This window comes from Nilaparvata lugens, chromosome 13 (assembly GCF_014356525.2).
Source record: "Nilaparvata lugens isolate BPH chromosome 13, ASM1435652v1, whole genome shotgun sequence".
NCBI classification, from domain to species: domain Eukaryota; kingdom Metazoa; phylum Arthropoda; class Insecta; order Hemiptera; family Delphacidae; genus Nilaparvata; species Nilaparvata lugens.
The window spans coordinates 22,793,245-22,808,938 of NC_052516.1; the positions used below are offsets into that span (position 1 = coordinate 22,793,245).

At 32.9% G+C, this 15,694-nt stretch overlaps 1 protein-coding gene across 1 annotated transcript in view; it reads right to left on the minus strand.

Annotated features, from left to right (window-relative positions):
* The window catches only part of LOC111054743 (GATA zinc finger domain-containing protein 14-like), a 68,400-nt gene extending 62,732 nt beyond the window's left edge, over nucleotides 1–5,668 (minus strand). The window contains exon 1 of the mRNA XM_039440396.1: nucleotides 5,475–5,668. The gene's annotated coding sequence lies outside the window, so the exon portion shown is untranslated. The remainder of the gene's footprint in view (nucleotides 1–5,474) is intronic.
* Nucleotides 5,669–15,694: the final 10,026 nt, after the last annotated feature.

The window sequence follows — 15,694 nt, forward strand, 5'->3', positions numbered from 1 at the left end:
TTTTAGGTTTTAGATTTAGGTTATGTTGTTAGGAATCATTTGTCACCAATACGTAAGTTATTAGAATGATTTTATTTGCAGTTTCTATAAAAAAATGTAGATGGAGGAAAAATGTTGTGTACATCACGAGCGAAAAATACTTTTTCTCCCTCAGGAAAATTGCTGCCCTCGGCTTCGCCTCGGGCTTCAAACTTTTTCCCCACAGGGGGAAAAAGTCGTACTTTTCACTCTAGATATACAAATAACTATTGATGAACAGTATTAGATGAGGCTGTGGTTAGATAACTGCGCAAGGTCCACTGTTCACAGAACTACTAGTTGTAATGTATTGTATTTTTTTCTCTCTGGTTCAATCCAGCTTAGAATCTTCAAGACTTCAGAAATCATGCTAAGGACTTTCAAAACTAAGCAGAACTGCTCAGAAAAACAACGCTTTTCAACATAAGTCCAGCTTCCACTGTTCCATTCAACTAATTATAACAATCACAATGGTTGTGAAAATGGTTAGTAAGTAACACATTATTGTTACAAGAGTGTCAGATAGTTACAAAACAGTGAATGAGAACTTACAACAGTGAGATTCAATCTAAAATGTCTGCATTGTTTGAATTAGAAGCATTGATGTTGTCTAATTAGGAATGATGACAGAGTTAACAGTGAATTAACTAGAGAAAGATTCTCATTTATTTTATTTATTTATTTACAATGAAAATGACACTAATGTAATAACATTGAAAGATAAAATAATAAGGTAGTCCTTGTGCTATTTTTCTTCCAAATTTATAGGTGACAAAGTCCAAGATAAGGTTAGAATTTCATTGAACTGTCAGTATAGTTCGAATTAAAAGCATTGATAATATCCAATAAGGGATACGGACAGTGTTATGAATGAACTGAAGTGGGATTCGAAATAAACTGGCAGCATTGTTTGAATGTGTAGCATTGATGTAATATACAAGGAACGCTGACAAATTCAAGTGAATGAACAGAAGTAAGATTTTCAATGAATGTCAGTATTGTTTGAATGAGAAGAAAAAGATGTTTTAGATAAGGAATCCTGACAGTTTGAAGTGAATGAATTACAGTGAGGTCCACGTTATAATGGCAGTGGGGAAAGATAAGGGAACAACGTTGCCGATCCTCTGTCTTGTCAATGCCTTCTATAGACGGTAGCTGATATAGGTTTATCTATATTATATAAATGCGAAATGGCACTCACTCACTGACTGACTGACTGACTCACTCACTCGCAGAACTAAAAATCTACCGGACCAAAAACGTTCAAATTTGGTAGGTATGTTCAGTTGGCCCTTTAGAGGCACACTATGAAATCTTTTGGCAATATTTTAACTCTAAGGGTGGTTTTTAAGTGTTTAAAGTTCGTCTTTTAGCATGTATATTCTTCTTATTCTCTTAAATATAATTGAAAAAAGGCCATACCATATGTTAATATAGAACTATAATCTAGAGACAGTACCTCTTCGAAACAGTTGTTAACTGGTAACTAAATATATAATTTTGTCAGGTTGGCATTAAGTTGAGTTGACTTTGTTAGGTTGGCACCAAGTTGAAGATTGAAATGCATCGCGGAAAAATTGATTGGGCACTGCTACTTCAAACAGAGCTATTCCTGGGAATATTATATTACTAGCCGTCAGGCTCGCTTCGCTCACCATATCCGTTTAGCCAGACGTTTAGTCTGGACCCCCGACTGGATCGTCCTAACATATGATAAAAATGCTCAAATGAAAAATGCAGGCGAGCGAAGCGAGCCTGCTGATCTTATTCTTGGACAATCCAGTCGTGGGTCCAGGGGGCAGAGCCCCCTAGCTAGACGGATATGGCGAGCGAAGCGAGCCTGACGGCTAGTTCATGTAATATAAACAAACTGTTCATTCTCGTTTAAAATAATTATGAATTTTCATAATTAAGATTAAATATTTTGATAATTAATCATATTTCTAAATTGTTAAAAGGCGATCTGGCAACAGAGCAAAGGGAGAAAGAGATAGCGTTATCCGCTTTGTTGAATGATAGACAAGGATAGCAATACCATTGCTAATCAAACACTGCCATTATAACGTGGACCTCACTATAGTTACAAAACTGCTCTGAGACCGACGAAAAAAGGAGACAAAAAGAATTAAGTGTAGTTATAACGAAACACATATAATGCAACTCTATATTTAAGAGAGGTAGGCATTAAGCGGGGTTCACACGGTTACCGTTCACAGTAATTACAGACAATTATTGTTATCATTATCATCGTTACTACACATGTCTGAGGATTTACTTCACATTTACTTCTCATCTACTTCACATTTACTTCACATCGTGGGCGCTGTTAACAATGGATGGAGAGGAATTTTTGTACCAAAGTGAGAACCTAATGACATAACCTTATTTCGGACCTTGTAACTTATCTGAATTCGGGAGAGGAATAGCATGAGGTATCTTTATTTTTGCTATTCTGTTTAAATCATCAATGATATGCTTTTCAATGGGTATGAAGAATAAATAATAGAGAAAAGAATTGGGGGAGAAGAATATGTAGAAAAAGGAATGATGGTGTATTGAGAAGAAGGATCAATGTGAAATGAAGTGAGAGAGGGGATGAAGAAGAAGAAGAAGAAAATGAATTCACGGAGAAGAGGATAGAGAATGAATGGAGGATGAGGAGAAGAGGATAGAGAATAGGATATTATGAGTGGAAAAACGAGAAATGAGAGTTTTTTTTATTATTGAGCAATTAACCAACTAAACACTAAGCTCAGCTGAGCTTTAGTGTTTACGAGTTTGTGTTTCTTGAATAGTTCCAACTTTTCTCAAATAACTCAATATTATTCGTTAAAAGTGGTGATTGACTGGAATATTTCTAATTAATTTGTCAATTTAAGCCATCTAAATTCATAATTTATAGTTTTGATGTTTATTTTGGACTAAAATTTTATAAAAATTGTACACGTGAAATTTTAACCTTATCTTGGACTTAGTCACCTATAAATTTGGAAGAAAAATAGCACGAGGACTAACTTATTATTTTATCTTTCAATGTTATTACATTAGTGTCATTTGCATTGTAAATAAATAAATAAAATAGAACTGAAAACTTCTAAAATCAGCCAAAAATAATTAGAATGCGGAGTTCTCACATCCTATCTGATTTTGGTGGGGAGTGAATTAAGGGTACGAAAAGAACAAGAGTATGAAAAAAAGTGAATCAAATTTGAACAAAGAAGAGAAGAATGTAGAGATATAATTTTGATGAGGAGTAAAATAAGAGCATCAGTACGAAAAATCAAGGGAGAAAAGAGAACGAATACATACAGAATAGTGGAAGTAGTAGGTGAAGAATATATAGAAGGAAACAGAGGAAGAACAATATCATACAATAAATGAGATAAAAATAGTTCTTAAGCCGTGTCCACACTGAACAAATGTTCGACAAACATGTTTGTAGAAAAAGTTTGGGCAAATTTTATTATGTGTGACAAACAATGTTTGCCCATTGCCAGTGGTAGAAAAGTAGGAAGAAAAGGGTTTATGTTTTACAACTGTCAACACTTAAAATGTTTGGAAAAACAGTAATTTTTGTTTGACAAACAATGATTGTCCAAACTTATTAAAATGTTTGTCCCTGAGCTCCTCAACAGACATGTTTGCCGAACATGTATGTCGAACTTTGTTCAGTGTGGACACGGCTTTATAAAGAGGAAGAAATATTGAATAGGAAATAGAAGTAAGGTGAATCATTTATGAAATGAGGAGTGGATAATTTAATCAATCGCTATTGATTTTAGATACATTGAAATGTAATTTTAATTGATTACCACAAATTTTTGGATGATTAATCACTCCAGACTATCTTCAGAAACTGAGAACTCAAAGTTCAAGATGATTGTAAAAAATAAGTAATTCTGAAACGTGAACGGAATCTGTATTATTTGAAAAATTAATTTTTATTAGCTATAGTCCATGATGTATGATAATGTATAGATGAATCCTTCAATTTCAGACAAATTATACTATTTATGAATCGTAATTATTGATTTTTGGAATTTTAAATGTAATCTTGATTGAGCACCACCAATTTTTAAATGAACAACCACTGCAGACTATTTTCAGGACCTGAGAAAAAACTGAAAACTCAAAGTTCAAAATAAATGTGAAAAAATAGTCTAACATCTAATTAGAAATCTTAGACTCTTTCAGAAAAATTTCCTGCGCAAAATTTCATTCAAATGATAAACATTCCAGAAATGTACAAGTTTGAATGAATTTGTTTGAATCCTTAAAACATAATTTGCAGCAGTAAGAAGAATTGCTGGAAATTTCAAAAATTAAAATAATTTTCAATGAAAATATCGGATGATGAATTAGGAAATAATAGTCTAATAATTGGATAATTTGATTCAATTGACTGCTAAAAAGCTAAATTTATAATTTATTGATGATTTTCAAATGAAAAATCAACTGAAATTTCCTTCATATCTAATTTTGTGGTTGATTTTCAACTAAAATTTTGTTGATCACAAACCTTGGAACTCTTCATGTAAAATTATTCAAAAACTTACGAGTTGAGAAAAGAAATCATCCTCTACTTATGAAATGAAATCTCGATAGAACTATCTTTTGAACAAAAACATGTAGATATAACATTTGAATTCTCACTTCACTGAACTCATCAAACTAATTTAACAACTTAAAAGTCGGAGAAAAAAATCACCTTAAATTATGAAATGAATCTTCATAGAACTATTTTCAAAACAAAAATATTCACAAAACAAAAACATGTAGATTTAACATTCTAATTCTCACTTCACTGAACTCTTCAAACTAATTCAACAACTTGAAAGTCGGAGGAAAAAACACCTTAAATTATGAAATGAGTTTAGATAAAACTATTTTCAAAACAAATATATTTAGATCCTACATTATGAATATTCTCAACCTTCTGATCTAATCAATCAAATTCAACAACTTAAGAGTTGGGGAAAATTAATCCTCAACTCATTAGATGAGATCTTGATAAAACTAAAAAAAATTAAAAACTATAAATGTAGTTTCTGAATTATAATTCTCACTTTCAGGTTCTATTTACTAAACTCATAAGATTAGGACGAAAATTATTGAACTTGAACGTTTTACAGTAGAAACATAACCTATTTCTTGGACATTTTATCAATTTATCAAAATTTGGGAGTGGAATAGATTTGGGCCAAGCCTGTTGTTCCTTACTAATCATATTTATATGATTTGTGATTCTGTCCACGAATAAATGAATAAATGAATGAATGAATGAATGAATGAATAAAGATAGTATAGCTTCTCTTACACTCTCACATATCATGGTAAATTTTATTCTGTGATATGTCATGACTATCCGATCTTACACATATCACAAAGTTTTCACTTTCTACAAACGTTGTTCACAAAAAAATAAGAAAAATCTTTCAAAAAACATGCGAACTCACCGTTAATATCAGCTACAGTCACAATAATCCAAAACCGTTACAAACGAAGACGGCTCAAAACCAAATCAGATGTCACGGTTAGCTACAGCAGCTATTCAGCTGAAAGTTAGCTAGCTAATAAATGTAAGCTAATGGGTAGCTCCCTAGAGAAACGCACGATAGGTAGGATGGGATGATACTGACTGGAAGCTAGCTGAGATCCTTGCATCCTGGGTGCTGGTGAAGGATCATGAAGGACGTCTGGAAGGAAGAAGAAGACGAAGAAGAAGAGGATGGTGGAGGAGTGGAGGAGAAGGAGGAGGAGGAGGAGTTGGTGGGTGGAAGGAGTAGAGGTAACGCATCTCTTTAGGGCTCTCCAGGTTTGTTACTTTTGGAGAAGAAGAGGATAACGTAGAAGAGGACGGGAAAGGGAAAGAAGGAGAGGATGAGGATTAAAGAGAGGATGAGGATGTGGAGGAGGAGTAGGAGGAGGGGAAGGAGGAGGAGGAGGAGGAACAGGAGGAGGAGAAGACGATAGAGGTGGCGGTCGAAAGAAAAAGATGAAACGCATCTCCTGAAGACTCTCCTAGTTTGTTACTCATGCCGAAGAAGAGGATGGAGAATAGAAATAAAGGAGAAGGTGAAGGAGTAGGAGGAGCATGGTGAGGAGGAGGAGGAGGAGTGAAGGAGAGGAAAAGGTGCATCACCATCATAGCGATAAAGGTCTCCTTGTCTGCTACGTTCTCGGTTTTTGTTTAACAATTCACACGCAGAAGAAAATACAGTAATGAAGAGGGAGAGCGAGAGAGAAGCAGGAGACGTTGAAGAAGGACAGTGGAGGGAGTAGGTGGTAAGAGAAGTGCATCCCTACTATTACGAGAATGAAAATGATATTACGTTCTTCTTTCATCTGAGCTTTACTTGCACTTTCGTTCCACTCTCATTTTCATCGGTCATTTCTTATCGTCTATCTGTGTTTCTCTGAAGTAGTACTCGTTACTTCGTTCTTTGTCTAATAGTTTATACATTATCATATAGAAATACTTATCTCTTGTATTCAAAGGTTTGTATACAAACTACTGGCAGGTAACCCGTGCTCCGCAAGAGAAAAACTTGACTCATGAAATCTTGGAGAATTCAGAATAGACCAATAATTTATTATCCTCAGTAAATTGAGAATTTATTTGCAAAATTTCAAGTTAATAATTCCATTAGTTCAGACGTGATGATGCGTCATTCGTGAATTTCCTAGCCCGTACGTGTAGACGCCAGTTGTATCCTTTATTATATTATGGTTAATATCGGGGACCGAGCTTCGCTCTGGAGTAAAAAAGCATAGACAATTTAAAAATCTTGTATATACGTCGACGCTCAATTAAAAAAGGAACATACCAGTCAAATTTCATGAAAATTCATCACCGCGTTTCGCTGTAAATGCGCAACATATAAACATTCAAACATTAAAAGAAATGACAAACTGTCGACTTGAATCTTAGATCTCACTTCGCTCGGTCAATTATTATCAGCTGTTTTTCCAAGGATGAATAATAATTATCCTTTTAATGTAATTCAGCGAGTTTTCTTAGGGATGAGACCTAGTGCAATCGAATCTTTATATTATAATCCAACTATTTTCTGAATTTCGTGAGAATCGTTTGAGCCGTTTTCGAGATCCGGTAAAATACAAACATATAAACATCTTAACATCTGAACCTCCAAACATCTAGACATCTGAACATCTAAACATATAAACAGAAGTTGCTCGTTTAATAGTATAGGACTCACTTCAACAATTTCCATAAACGTTTTAAGTTCTGCAGATTCTTTGTAGTATATGAAGATCTATTAGTAATCTTCTTTAAATAGTGGGAACCTGACATTCAAATCATCAACAATAATTATATTGATGATACTAAAGGTTATCCACTGTGTGAAATCTGCAAAATGAAAGATATCGATAGATAGGCCTATAGTATGTCAAGATTTACTTCAAACTGTTAGAATTCCTCATAAATAGCATCACTGTTCTTCTTCTTCTTCTTTTCTTCTTCTTCTTCTTCTTCTTCTTCTTCTTCTTCTTCTTCTTCTTCTTCTTCTTCTTCTTCTTCTTCTTCTTCTTCTTCTTCTTCTTCTTACTCACTGGAATAATGCCATAAGTTTAACGTAAATCTGAGTTTAATGATTCATTCATTACCATTACAAATGAATACAACAAAATATCTACAGTATAGTACATTATTTATGGTTTATCGAAAATTTCTTAAGGTTTGATCAGAAACAGTACAAAATGATCCAATGAAATGTCCTCAATTATAGCTTTAATTCCATTTACAATTACTGTAAATTCACAGTTTATACTTTACCGTAACTGTACTACAGTTCGAAAACAATACTGTACAGTCTTCCCTGACATTTGCATGTTGTAAGGCACTCCTCTTAATCACTGTTACCTTTGATTTTGATCAAGGTCGAAATGTTCATCTTTAATTCCAACTCATCCTACACTTAAACTCATCTTCATTTTGAACTCTTTGTTATTTAGTCAACAAATTATGCACGAACGATCGTCTAGTGATTTATGAATGGTTGATATTTGGAATATATCCAAAGTTTAAAACTGATTCCTTGAAGGGGGCATGATGTCTATAGTGAGGTCCACTTTAGAATGGCAGTATTAGATTAGCATTGGTATTGAGATCTTACTCATATTCTAATATTCTGAGTTGTATTGAGAGGGATTCGTCATAAGAATCCATAGTCATAAGAACTTGAAACATTACCTCATGTGGGCTATATTAGCAATCAAAATCCGGGAGAGAACCAGTTATGAAGACAACTCAGTCGTTTATTCTAGTTGAATTAAGTTTAATGGTTTTTAGCTTAATTTAGTCGTGAACTTTAGTTCATGTAAGCAAATCCTATGGTGAGGTCCACGTTATAATGGCAGTGTTTGTTTAGCAATGGTATTGCTGTCCTTGTCTATCATTCAACAAATCGGATAGCACTATATCTTTCTCGCTTTGCTCTGATACCAGATCGTCTTTTAACAATTTAGAATTGATAAAATATTTCATCTTAATCATGAAAATCCATTATAAAATTATTGAAGAATATAATTACTTGCTAAATAAAATATAATTTATTATTTTATAGGAGAATAAAAAGTTAATTTTACAACAATAAACCTCTATAAGCTACCGTCTATAGAAGGCAATGACAAGACAGAGGATCGACAACGTTTTTCTCCTATCTTTCTCCACTTCCATTATAACGTGGACCTCACTATAGATTAGGTTAAAACTGTCAGCATTGGTTAAATGAGAATCATTGATATTATCCATTACAGATGTTATCATTTTGAATTGAATCCCATTCCAGTTTTTTCATCAAACCATAGCTAGATCCTGTTCTTAAGAAATTTGTTCTCCGCTGAACATGATTTAATCTCTCAGATATGATTCTGCCCCAAACGAACAGGAATATCGTGATCTAATGATTTTATTCCATTTATTCTTTATTCATCTACTGATACAATAAGTACATTATCAAAATGATAGGGAGAGAAAAAATAAGGTAACCTTGTGCCATTCCTCTCCCAAATTTAGACAGGGTTACACATTGTTGGATTGGGAGATTTTATATTTATTAGAATAATGGCTGGATTCTTTATTATTTTCTCACAATAATTATGATGAATATGATGTGGTTGTTATCTTTTTTTGTTAGGGCTACTCATGTATAGAAACAAAACAATAAAAATCGAAGTACCCTTTTTTAAATTGATTATTTAACAATGAAAATTGTGACGGTCATGATGCCTTTATCAGAATGAAATAAATAGATAATTCAATAAAATTAATAAAAATAATATTAGATGAATACTATTACATGCTTCGATGTGGTTGTTGTATTCTCTCAGTTTCTGTTTCTCAGTTCTCATTGATCATCATTATCATCATCATCATCATCATCATCACCATCATCAATATTCATTTGTTATGAATATTCTTATTTGTGCAATTTTCATATATAATATAATAGAGGAAAGAATAGGCTTATACACGTACGGGATAGGAGGAAATTCACGAATGTCGCATCATCACGTCTGAGCTACTGGACTTTTTAATTAGAAATTTTGCATATAATTTACCAAGGATGGTTATAGGTCTATTCTGAATTCTTCAAGAATTTGGTAGGTCAAGTTTTCAGTTTATCAAGGTTTCAATTGAATCTTTGCGTAGAATGGATTATCTGCTTGTTTTTTATAAAGATCGTATACATCTATAAATTTGAATTACTTATGCCTGGTTTTACGTCCGTCTATTTATTTAACCGTGATTAACTACTGATTAAAGACCTCATTCACTTCTCTCAATGGCTCTTGTTGCATTGACCCGGCATTTAACCACAGTAGAATTTAATATACTTTTGTGCAACTCAACTGGGAGTTTGATTTTGAAAATTTATTCCATCTTTGATTTTAAAGTTAAATTTCAATTATGTTTTTTATAGATTTTAATTTCCAAGGATATTTTAAAAACCGGAACAGGCAATCATGCCTATGCCGTGGAAGTCAGAAGAAGAAGAAGAATATTCCATCTTTCTTCAATCAATCAAAAATCAATTTCAGATTGATAATTTGTTACGACTCCAAGATCATAGCTATCAATGATTGCAAATCTAGAAGATTTGATCTTCATATTTTCAATCTATATATATCCTCGGAATTTTTCCATCTCTCGATTTTCGATATCTTTCGATCATACTCGATTGTTTAATACAATTTGAGACGAATGATATTCTTTTGATTCAATTACGAAATAGAACATTTTTCCCTTGCAAAACATTGGCAAATTGTTGGGTAGAGAGTGAATTTAGCTTGAGATGTACACATAGAAAATTGGTACTCTCAGTCTTGCAGTGGAGTAATAGTATTGTCTTTTAGAGTGAGTGAAAAGGATTGTTCATTGTAAAATTATAATTCTTCCAATAACTTTACCTATGATAATGATAATACATTTATGATTCTATCTCCTTGCGATACTTTAATGTTAATAATGTTGAATGTATGGTTTTTATAGAAGAATTCAGATCCATATTCCTCTATTCATAAATAGAAATAAAAATCTCAGTACCCTTTTTTTGAATTATTTTAACACAACATGTTTCAACATTGATGCCATTTTCAAGTGGTATGAAGTAAATTAATAAATACTGCTGGAATATTCTTTGATATGTCAGTGTATCCATATGATTTTATGAACTAGGACTGTAAATTTTGGATTTAAATTTGCATGATTCTATCAAAAATGGGGTTATTGGTGTCTAATTGAATTAAGTTTATTATTTTATCTCTGTTTAATTTAGTATTTTCATATTGGAATTCATATCTGTGAAATTATGGCCTGAATCTATCAAGTGTTCAGCAAAAGCTGACTTTTATGTATTATTTTTAGATTTTAGTGCTTGGATGCGTTTTCGAAACCTTATATGGACTGTGTTTGACAAAACAGAATTTAACTCACGTTCTAAAGTTAAAAAGTGAGAGTTAAATACCATAATGAGTCAAAGTTACCTACAGGTTGAATAATTTTACAATAATATGTAGCATAATCAAATCAAATTCAAAATTTCTAGTTTATTTATTTCTCGACTGAAAAGTGGACTCAAATCAATTCAAGTGGATAGCATAACCTATAATTTTTATTCATTCATAACTCTACCTTCATTGTAATATCATCCATCCCATTAACATCACTTATGTTTAAAATACTTCTAGAAAGTCGCCTTTGTATATTATTAATAAATAATAATACATAGCTAATGAAATATGCAATGATTTAACTGTATTATCTTAATATAATGTATTTTCCTAATAAGGATGCAGCCCATAAAAGACCTAGGCTTGTGCATGCGTGATAGAAGTGATGATAATGAGCTAGAGAATCAACAGTTTCAAGGGAGTCTGAACCACAGAGAATATTTATCTTACATAACGGTGAATTAACAAATGTACAGAAGTACGTTTCATCAATTATTCTAGTGAAAATTTTCCCTCATTCTTTTCCAGTACAAACCAAAAATCGGATCCGTTCCACTCATAACACTTCAGTATTAAAGGTGTTAAGAAGCTACTAATAAGGAAATACTAGAATCTAATTAGTATTTCTGTGAAAATATTCCATTGAGGTAATGTATACTTCCGATTTTAACGGAACATCGTATAAGGCAATAGTAGAAATCCCTCAAAACAGTCATCATTGATTCAATGAGGAGCATTGACGCTATTTATAAGAGATGCTGACAGTGTATAGTGGACCTCACTTTAAAGCATTAGAGTCATTTCCTTACAAAATGCATACTTAAACTACACCATGCATTCTGTATAATGTGGGCTTCCTTTATGTATTGTACTATATATGAGCTTCCTATACAGTGATGCTAAACTAGTTGAATATTTGAATAAAATAAGGAAGTATACGGTAAGGCACAGGAACACGGAATAAATAAACAGCTGTTAGGATAGTAGTTAGTTTAGTTTAGCTTCACCCACACTTTCTTTGTGTAAATAATTGATTACCTTGTTTGTCTAATTATTACTTATTCTTCTTCCACTTCTTGTTCTTCTTCTTCCTGTTCTTCCTCTTCTTCTTCTTCTTCTTCATATTCTCCTTCTTCTTCTTCTTCTTCTTCTTCTTCTTCTTCTTCTTCTTTCTTCTTCTTCTTCTTCTTCTTCTTCTTCTTCTTCTTCTTCTTCTTCATCTTCTTCATCTTCTCCTTCACCTGTTCTTCTTCTTCATAATCTTCTTCATCTTCTCCTTCTCCTCCTCATCCTCCTACTTCTTCTTCTTCTCCACCTACTTCTGCATCATCATCTTCTTCTTTTATCTTGTTCTTCTCCTTCTTCTTCTTCTTCTTCTTCTTCTTCTTCTTCTTATTCTTCCATTTCTTCTCCTCCTCCTCCTCCTCCTTCTCAACTCATCTCTCAGGAACGAGTAGTCTCACTAATGAGGTGAATCGTCAACCACTACGTAACCATTCATTCATTTTGTAGCTACTTCTGAATTAACACCCGGCCATAGTGTGATATTTCTGTGATATAACCCATAGCTTCACAGCTTACATACCAAATTCATATAAATGGCTATAATAAAGTGGAAGCATATAATTTGTATAATACCACAGAACGAAGAGTCAATGAGTATTCTTTCTCCTCTCTCTAATAATTATTATTCTTCCTCTACTTGCCTTTCTTCTTCCTAGACATCTTATTTATTTATTCATTCATTTATTTATTCGTGGACAGAATCACAAATTATATAAATATGATTAGGGAGGAACAACAGGCTTGGCCCAAATCTATTCCGTTCCCAAATTTTGATGAATTAAAAAAATGTCCAAAAAATAGGTTATGTTTCCACTGTAAAAAGTTCAAGGTCAATTTTCGTCCAAAAATATATACAGGTACAGGCTAAACATTTCGAATTTATAGAAAATAAAACACCGAACTATATTTAAATATAACACTTAATTATCACTTTATATTGAATTAATCAAGTTATTTTATAAAATTTTGAACATCTTCTCCGTCTTCTTTTCCTTCTTCTCCTTCCATGTTTTCTTCGCCCTTTTCGTATCCTTCTTCTTCTTCTCCTTCTCCTTCTTCTTCTTCTTCTTCTTCTTCTTCTTCTTCTTCTTCTTTTCCCTCTTCTCCTTCTGGGTCGTCTTCTTTATCATCCTCGTCATCTCCTGCGTCTCCTTCTTCTCCGTCTTCTTTGCCCTCTTCTTCTTCTCCTTCCCTCTCTTCTCCAGCGTCTTCTTAACTACTGAGAAGCAGTTTAAATTTGAAGTGTACACTCGTAACACACAATCATGAGTACAGCACAGTAGTTAAGGCTTTTGATGGTGAGATTCTTCTAAGATCATCCTACTGTCTACTTTCTTCTTCATCTCCTTCTTCTTCTTCTTCTCCTTCTTCTTCTTCTTCTTCTACTTCTTCTACTTCTACTTCAACTTCTTCTTCTACTTTTACTTCCTTTTCATCTCATTTTTCTTGTTCTTCATTGTTGTGTTCCCAAGATTGTTGTCTACTGACTGGCTAGGGTGTGAGTTAATTTGAATTATTTGTCTGCAAGTGTGTTATGTAACTATAATGCCTCGGATGATTACGCCTTGTATCGGCTGGAATGTTTATCACTACTTTCTTCTTTGCGGGTCGTCTTTTTATCATACATCTATCTATTCATCTTTTCTATCCATTCGTCTATTCCATTCAGTTCATCGCTCTCAATTATTTAGTTGTCAAATAGTTTTATCAATATGATATTGATTTTATTGTAATAATCTATCGTCTATATAAAAGCGAAATGGCACTCACTCACTGACTCACTCACTCGCAGAACTAAAAATCTACCGGACCAAAAACGTTCAAATTTGGTAGGTATGTTCAGTTAGCCTTTTACACTAAGAACGGGTTTGGAAAAATTTCCAAAGATACGCCCAAAATTAGCGTTTTTCCAGCGTTTTTTTTTGCTTTTTCTCAGATTTATCGAGATAAAGTCAATAAGGTATAACGACAATAACGTCAAAGATACGCCCAAAATTACGTTTTTCCAGGTTTTTTTGCTTTTTCTCAGATTTATCGAGAACAAATGACCAGAAATTGTTCAAATTTAGTACAGAAGCTCAGCTAGGGTATAATAATGTTGTGTTAGAAGGAATTTGAAATAACGCCAAAGATACGCCCAAAATCTACGTTTTTCAGCGTTTTTTTGCGCTTTCTCAGCTTTATCGAGAACAAATGAACAGAAAACGTTCGAATTTACTACAGAAGCTCAGCTGGGGTGTAATAATATTGTGTTAGAAGGAATTTTAAATAACGTCAAAGAAACGCCCAATATCAGCGTTTTTCCAACGTTTTTCTGCGTTTTCTCAGTACTTTGACTTTCTGATTGAATGAAGCATGCTCAAATGGAAAATACAGGCGAGCGAAGCGAGCCCACTGATCTCGTTTTTTGACGATGCAGTCGGGGGTTCAGGTGTGGAGCCCCCTGGCCAGACGGATATGGCGAGCGAAGCGAGCCTGACGGCTAGTAATGATAATATATCTAAACACATATCTATCTATTCGTCTATTCTTTTCAGTTCCTCGCTCTTGATCAAGATTGTCTATGCCATATAATATTACCATCATGATCAATGTGAGTTAATGGAAGTTTGATTATATTCATTAAAACTGAAACATTGAACTGTAATTGGTTATCCTATTGAATCGTATTGAAACTGTATTGTGAATGTACTGAGGATTTATTAGCAGTGAATAAGCTCTACACTCAGTTAATTATTTGTGAGTAATTTTTCGAATTGCTCCATTAGATATTGTTGAAACAAAATCGAAATAAAATCATCATGGATGTTAATAAATATCACAGTATATCCTTCAAGCTAATACAAAATTCTCATTCATCTCATAATATCTTCAAATATGTATTCACAGAACAACTATTAGAAAATTGAAAGTATTTTAACATATTAATATCAAATTGGATTGGAATTGTTGAAATCACTTCCTATCCTCTTGATTATATGGTCAATCTTGCAGCTTTCTGATACAATTAGAGAAAATTGAAGTTCAGAAGTAATGATGCTATCAAACAAATATTACTTTAGATTAGTCTACCTTATCTGAAATGTCTCAATTATTCTCATAATGCTATACGATTCGTTGTAAACGGATATTATAAAAATATCCCATCAATTGTTTTTTACGATAACTAGTAGTGAATGCCAATAAAATTATTGATCCGTCAACCTTTTCTCAAAAGTCTCACTCTATGACAATATTGTATACTCTCTAATACTCCGCCAATTTATGTAGTTGCATAACAATATAATTATCTATAGTTATTATATTACCAAATTACTTTTTCATATCATATACAGTTCAATAATTATTTTCTTAGTCCTATTATGTAATTCATCTATAAGTTTGCTGTATTGTAAGCTATTGTATATAAGTGTATAAGCCAGTATATATTGTAATCTACATAAATAAAGTACTCAATCAATCAATCAATCAATCAATACTTTAACTAATATTTTTTTCCTTTCTTACTATCTCCCTGCTTCCAACTCCACCAACTGGGATATAATAAAGGCAGCGATTCAATTTAATTGCCTGGTTCTATTACTCCAATATTTGGATGATACAGATTGACCTTTCACTTTCTCAAATTCATTGA